Raw genomic sequence first — 6,931 nt, 5'->3', positions numbered from 1 at the left:
AAGTTTGTTTTCGTATAAAATATGCACGTATCATGTTTCAACTCAAAACCGACATAGTTAACTAGACCTTTACCAGATATGTTATATTCAGTTATTTAATACATACATAACCACCTAATTTCACGCTCGATCAAGTATTCAGCACACGTTGTTGGTTTATACACCTAATTAATAATAGCTCAGGGGTCACCTGAAACGGATGTTGAGAATATATGATTCACGTACTGAAGGTATTATCTATATTTATTAACTTAATAAAACCCTAGACAAATTGTTTACATGTGTTACCATTATTTTTTTTTTGAAAAGGCTTCCTTGAATTTTCCCGTTAAAGATACGCATATTTGTTAATGTTATAGTATAAACAAAGAAAGATGGAATTAATTTTTTGTTGTTGGCTTAGCGTACACGGTTGAAATTCCTTCCATCCTTACTAAGCGTTTTGTTAATACTTTTGTAGTGCGATCAGTCAAAGAGTGGAATAACCTATTACTTAGAAATCTACAAGACAATAGTAAATAAGTTTCTTCTAGGCAAGCATGTACCGAAAAAGGTCAATTGCTTCGCCTATATAAAAAAGTGCAAATTAATAGAGGCAAGATATTATTACTGTGTTAAAAACGAGAACACTTGTTCAGTTACCTACTGCAGTACATTGCTGATTTCAGTTATTTGTGTTAATGTATATAAAATACAAAAATGTCAAAAGAATATTTAGATATATAAATATAAATGATATTATTCTCGATAGTTCGTCCAGGTTGGCAACAATTGGCAACATTGAACTATTCAAAAGAAAACTTGAGATAAGTTGGAATAAACCTTCTATTTATTGCTTCTAAAGTTATAAAAAATAAAATTTGTATCGTTTTTTAAATCACAATCTATTGTTTTTAATATAATGTATCTCAACAGACATTTATATCACTTTAGCTTTTTATTGGAGTACACTTAAAGTTTTTTTTATTTAATGTAAATAATTAAAAAAAAAAAAAAAACAAATAATTAGCAGTTTCTGTCCCAAACCGCGTTGGTGTAAAACTAATTTAATAACTAATAGAAGAGAGATTGTCTTTGATAATTTAAATCATCCGTTACCAAATTTACATATATTTTTAAAATATTACAGCTTGACTAAAACGGGCTGAAAAGCGATGATTCATTTATTTTTTCATTTTATTCTTCAATTAGGATAATTTACAGTGACAATTGGTTCAAAATACACCGTCTTGTGAAAAGAGACACTGAGAAACTGAGACAAAAAACATGGAATTGAGTTTAAATTGTAAACAAAATATTTAATGAAGCGTAATATGCATGTGTACTGTTAATAATGCGCTGTACCCCGGAGCGTATTATGCAAATTTTAATGAAAGGTTACAAGTTAAGCGATAGAACATAAATTGGGTTTTCCGCCTGCCCGAGCCCCAAATATCGCTTTGTGTACGCGATTAATTTTACGCGCAGCCGAAGAGTGACGCTCAATCGAGCACTAATAACGCTCTGTTATAATTCCCCATTGCATTTTCCCTTTTTTTACGAATGCTGTATTCTATTATTTTTTTTATGGCCCCCGCTATTGGGAGCCGCTCGTACCCCCTATCTGGTGTGGGACAGGGACTTTTTATTTACATCTTTTCACATACATTTTTTTATTTTCTTTCTCTTCTTTCATACTTCATATTCTCTTTCGTTCATTTCTTTCTTTCCACAAATCCACTGTCTTTCCCTTTCGCTCTGTATCGCCTTTTATTCGTTCCTCATTACTTATACATTTTCTTATATACTATATCACATTTTTAACTTATGTTCTATTATTATTCTATATCACATTTTTTTCTTGTATTGTATTATTATTCCATATCACTTTATTACTTTTCTTTGTCAATTTTATTTGTTTGCAATTTTTGAATTTCGTTTTTTACATTTTATTGGGTTTTATTTTTCTCTATTACATTTCTTATTATTTTTTGCAAAGTATGAGGAACTGTTCTTTGGTTTTTTCGTCGCATATCAGGGAGGCTATTGTTTCCTCCCTGATTTTTACGCCAGACCGGTACTCGAATTCGAGCCGGAGTCCCCCGAATGCGGGATACTGGGCCACAAGGTGGATCACGGTCTGGTCCACTATATTCTATTATTTGTTCTAGATTCAATCAAGAAGAGACGTAGATAAACTTAAGAAGCCAAGCTAAGGGATTGGAAAGTTTAAATAATATTGGGCACACAACATAGCGCACAGAAAATAGCTGCTGTAAAAGTTTCAAACAGTATAACTGTGTGTAATTATGGTTTTCAAAAGTTGAAGGTCAAGCTAGTTCACTCCAAACACAGTACTGCGGCTTTATCATTAATAACTTACTGCACTGAGACATAGTCTTTAACTTTGAGCGTCATTGGCAAGTTCACGGTCGGTGAGCCATCGAAAGAATTATGTGCAGAATTTCTCTAAGATATCGAATCAGGTAAGAAAATCCATAGATGAACATAAGTCACACAGTCCACAAGATTGCCAAGTTCAATTGACATTTAGCAGGGCACATGCCGTGCAGATCAGACAGCTGGCGCCTCAGTGTTCTAGTGTAAAAACAACAAAAAGGCAAGCGCAACGTTAGAAATCCATTCACAATGTGGACAGACGATATTGCTAAGTTCGTCGGAAGACACTGGATACCTGCCTCTTCCTAATGGTCCTATTGCAAATCCTGGGGTGCGGCCTATCTAGTAGTACATGTCCTGTAGTAGTAATGATGATGGTCTGTTCTACATGATCTTAAATACAGTAAAACTAAATTTAGACACTGCGAGGGATTCTTCTTGGGGCCGGTAGACCTTGAGGTAATAACGAAACAAGTCCGAAGTAAAGATTGTATACTCTTTCGAGCCTCGCCCGTGTTTATACTCGTTTAAATGAGAAATTATTTTTTCTGAGGAATTCCCCTTTTCGATGCGCCGCTGACAGTGACGTAATGTTGCTTCATCAAGTTTTATAAGTAGAAAAACTATACAAGCATCAGAAACCCTTTTAACACGTTTGAAGTGATAGTATGAGTATATCATCTAGATACAACGGTGGCGGTATCATCTATTCATATTACTCTTCCACATACAATAGCAGCACCGTTTTCGAGAAAACACTTCATAGCCACTAAATTTTCCAAGAGCTGGTCTATAGGTTGTTATATCCCTTGCGACTCTTAGAGTTACTATTTTCACTCGGTATTATAACTAAGTTATAGCAAATTTTATTGAAATAAACGATGAAACTGCCAGAGCCAATGCTCCCGAGGATGCTTTTGAGCTTTGTTACTTACTGTAAAAGGTCTAAGTTAAGAGCCATTAATGCTCTATCACTTTGTCCTTGGCATATGTTGTTAGTAACACAATTGAGAAGTGTTAAGTCTTTTTTTTTAAAAACAAAATTATAAATTGTGAATTATAACCACTTGCACTAATCTATTGTGTGAGTAAACCCTGAACATTTAAAACCATTTGTAAATATAAAGGTTAAATAATAAACCCTAGTGATAGCAATAAATGTTAAACAAAGGTACGGATAATGCATAACATTTATAAAAAACGATTTTAATGAAATCCGTGAATACTGACAAAAATATTCCAACAACTTGTTTAACCAACTCATAAAAAAAACAATATATAAATAAATGTTTTTACCCATTAAATTATCAGGCTATTAAAGATGCTTATGCTCGTTACAAACTTTAAATAGAGCGTTATACAGAATTAGAGACACGGGTAGAACAAAATTAGAAAGAAGGTAGTTACTTCCAATCGTAAATCTATAACATTCTAAAATTGCTCTGCATCTGAATATCCTTCTAATTGATTTTATAAGAAAGCTGTAATTCTATTATATAAAAATGAGATTTAAAGGAATCGAAAGTTTTTTACATATCTTATTGGTGATTTTGTAATAGGATTATAATTATAAACATTGCATTTTTTCCATTCAAGATTAAAATGACCAAGAAATTTTTTTTATCGGAAAACGATTACAGAAACAAGTAGAAATCCAATTTCTTTAAGAGCGCGACCGCTGTAAAAGCCAAATCATAAAAACAAATTGCATAAGCACCGCCACCGGGGAATATTTTCATGAGATACAGTTGTTTATTTTCATTGCACAGTTTCGTCTCTCGCCTCGCTTTGAGTGGCGTTATGACACCCTCCTACTACGAATTGTCTCTCTTCTTATTATAGCGGGGGATGGAGAGAGTCTGATACCGTGTTCTGATCACTTAGGGAAAATTATGGGGAACCTATACTGCTTGCCCGTGGAGATGAGCTCGCTCGAAACCGTCTATAAGAGAGGAAACCGTCTGCCGGCAGTGAGCGACTGTCTCTGCTTCTGGAGTGAAGGTAAAGGGTGAAGAATGTCTTTATTCATAGTGTCCTATTATCTCGAGATATGTCGATCGATATGTCTCCACGGTATATGTTAAAGGATAGTAAGTCAAAAAGGACCGTATGGCATATCTGCATTATTTCAGACATAGCAATCAATATCAAAGTTTCCCTTGATATACCAAGAAAATAATTGATGCATCTGTTTCTTATGTGTTTTTTTTTTCTTTTATGATTTTTAAAAAAATCTAAATAATACGCAAGATAGATTTGTAGATATTCCTTAAAACAATAATGTTATAAGTGACACGAACTTCTGTTTAAACGACACACACACACACACCTCGTTCACAAATAACAAAGGAAAGTCAATTTTCTTAAGTACGCGTGCAGTATTCAAGGGATGATTTTAATTTCCAAGTGGGTCGAAAATAATTAAATTTTCCCCACCCTCTTGTTAAATGGTTTATTAGAGTGAGGCGTGATCCAATTACTTCTCCAACTAAAGCGTTTTTGTTCTTTACTAAAATCGTATATGCTTGGGAAATGAATGAAAAACATTGTTAAGCCTGTAGTTCTAATAGGTAGGAAAAATAAGTTTGCTTTTAAAATTACTCAAGTCCCAGAAAGTAAAGCTAATTAAGTCACAAAATCTCAAGCTTATTAGGTCACAGAAGCTAGAGCTTATTAAGGCATAAAAGCTTGATCTTGTTAAGTCAAGCTCAAGCTTATTGGTCAACACAACGCTGTAGGTTTTTACGAACCTAATTTAAAAATATCAAACTTTTAGAAAAGTTTATCAATAAAATCACAAAAGCCTAATATTTTTTTATTAAGGACTCCATAAATTATTAAGTCGCAAAAGCTACAGCTTATGTCATAAAAGCTAGAGCTTATCTTTTCTGGAAATCATTAATGTAACTCAGAAAAATCATATAAATTCGAAGTAATTTTTATTTTAATCTGTTTTAATGTTGCTTTAAAAGAATTACAAAATAAGATTTTAACTGTTTTATCATTATGTCAGCATTTGGAGGCAGATAAAGTAAGCAGTACATTTAACGACTTCTTGCAACTTTTGAAAGATCGTCTATCCACCGTGTCCAATGCTGCCGGTCTGTGGTCTGCAAACCAGAATCTTTAGGCCCTAGTGGTAATCTATTATACGCGTGTTATGTGACCTGCGAAATATAACAACAACTTTCCAGTTTACTGTGCCATGTCAAGTTATTGTTTCAGCCTTCGTTAACGATGTTCTCATCCCTGATTCGATCTCGTAAAGAAATCCTTAACAGCCTTCCCCCGCTGTTATAAAAGAAAAGAGTTAGCTATTTTTTACGTTTCAATTTTTAAAAAAAATTAGGTTACGTCAGTTACATTCTTTTAATAATAACAATGAATGGTAATGGAATCTAAGTCATCCAGGAAAAGCGGGAGCGTCATTTGTATGTGAAAGCAATTAATTTAATTTGCCAATAGAGCTTAGTCTCGGATTAATGTCGGGCAATTATTTACTTTGTGTCGACTACAATAAAAAGTGTATAAGAGATTTAAAGGTGAAATACAGCTATCGATTTTAATCTAGTAATTTATATAAGAAATAAGAAGCAATATGAAGCACTATATTTTAACAACGCTTAAGACGAAATTTATAGTACAGACATGTTGAAATACAATCTTAACGTAGACACTATATCTAGGTAATAAATATTTTATTCACTGTAGTCCTGTGCTTTGCCTAATGAAATTTCGCAGGCCTGAATCAGGCGGGCGGGCTCTTTGTCTGACAGTTCACAAATTGGCATGGGAATTCACTTACAAATAATTCAGAGACCAATGAGAGTTATCCATTTTAATTTTTTATTTACTTTTTGTAATACCTTAGCTTTTTCAATATATTCTAACAACAGAACAAACACATATTTTTTTATATACAATTAAAGCTCCTTATTTGCAGAGTATATGTTTCATAAATACTCCGTGAATGCAATGAATGAAAAATATTTTAAAAAATCCACTTAATTTAAGTTTTTAAACATTTTGATAAATTATCTTAAAGCATAAATTTTTATAGGAATTTCGTAATTTTCTCTTGTTTAGAATTTTAAAAAAGCTCTTTTTAAATGGGCTGTGTATTTAACATTTTAACATAACTTTTTTATTAGTCCATTTGACGGCATTTACAAAGGATATTAGGTTCGATACCTATTCCTATCCTATCCTCCTAATCCTTTTATTATTATGTATGTACTTATTAGATCCGCTAAAATATAATTTTTAGGTGCAAATGTAGAAGAAATAGGTCGCATATTATTAATCCGCGAATAGTGAATACGCGAATGAAGGATGGGCGAATAAGGAGCTTTTACTATATTATGTAAAATTCGTACAGAATGTAAACCTATAAATAATGAGCATCGAAAGAATTTAAGTAATGTCATAATTATTTCCAAATTCAAACTCCTTCATATAGATTTTTAAAAAGCGTTACGCCACCAAAAGACAATAATATGTTAACATGTTTTACCCGAAAAAAAACTATTGCGATTAAATTTAAAATAATAGT

The sequence above is a fragment of the Battus philenor genome, unplaced genomic scaffold (genome assembly GCF_028537555.1).
Source record: "Battus philenor isolate CCGP_79_NKW_IND1 unplaced genomic scaffold, ilBatPhil1.0.hap1 SCAF_8, whole genome shotgun sequence".
In the NCBI taxonomy this organism is placed as follows: domain Eukaryota; kingdom Metazoa; phylum Arthropoda; class Insecta; order Lepidoptera; family Papilionidae; genus Battus; species Battus philenor.
This window is presented reverse-complemented; position numbering follows the sequence as displayed.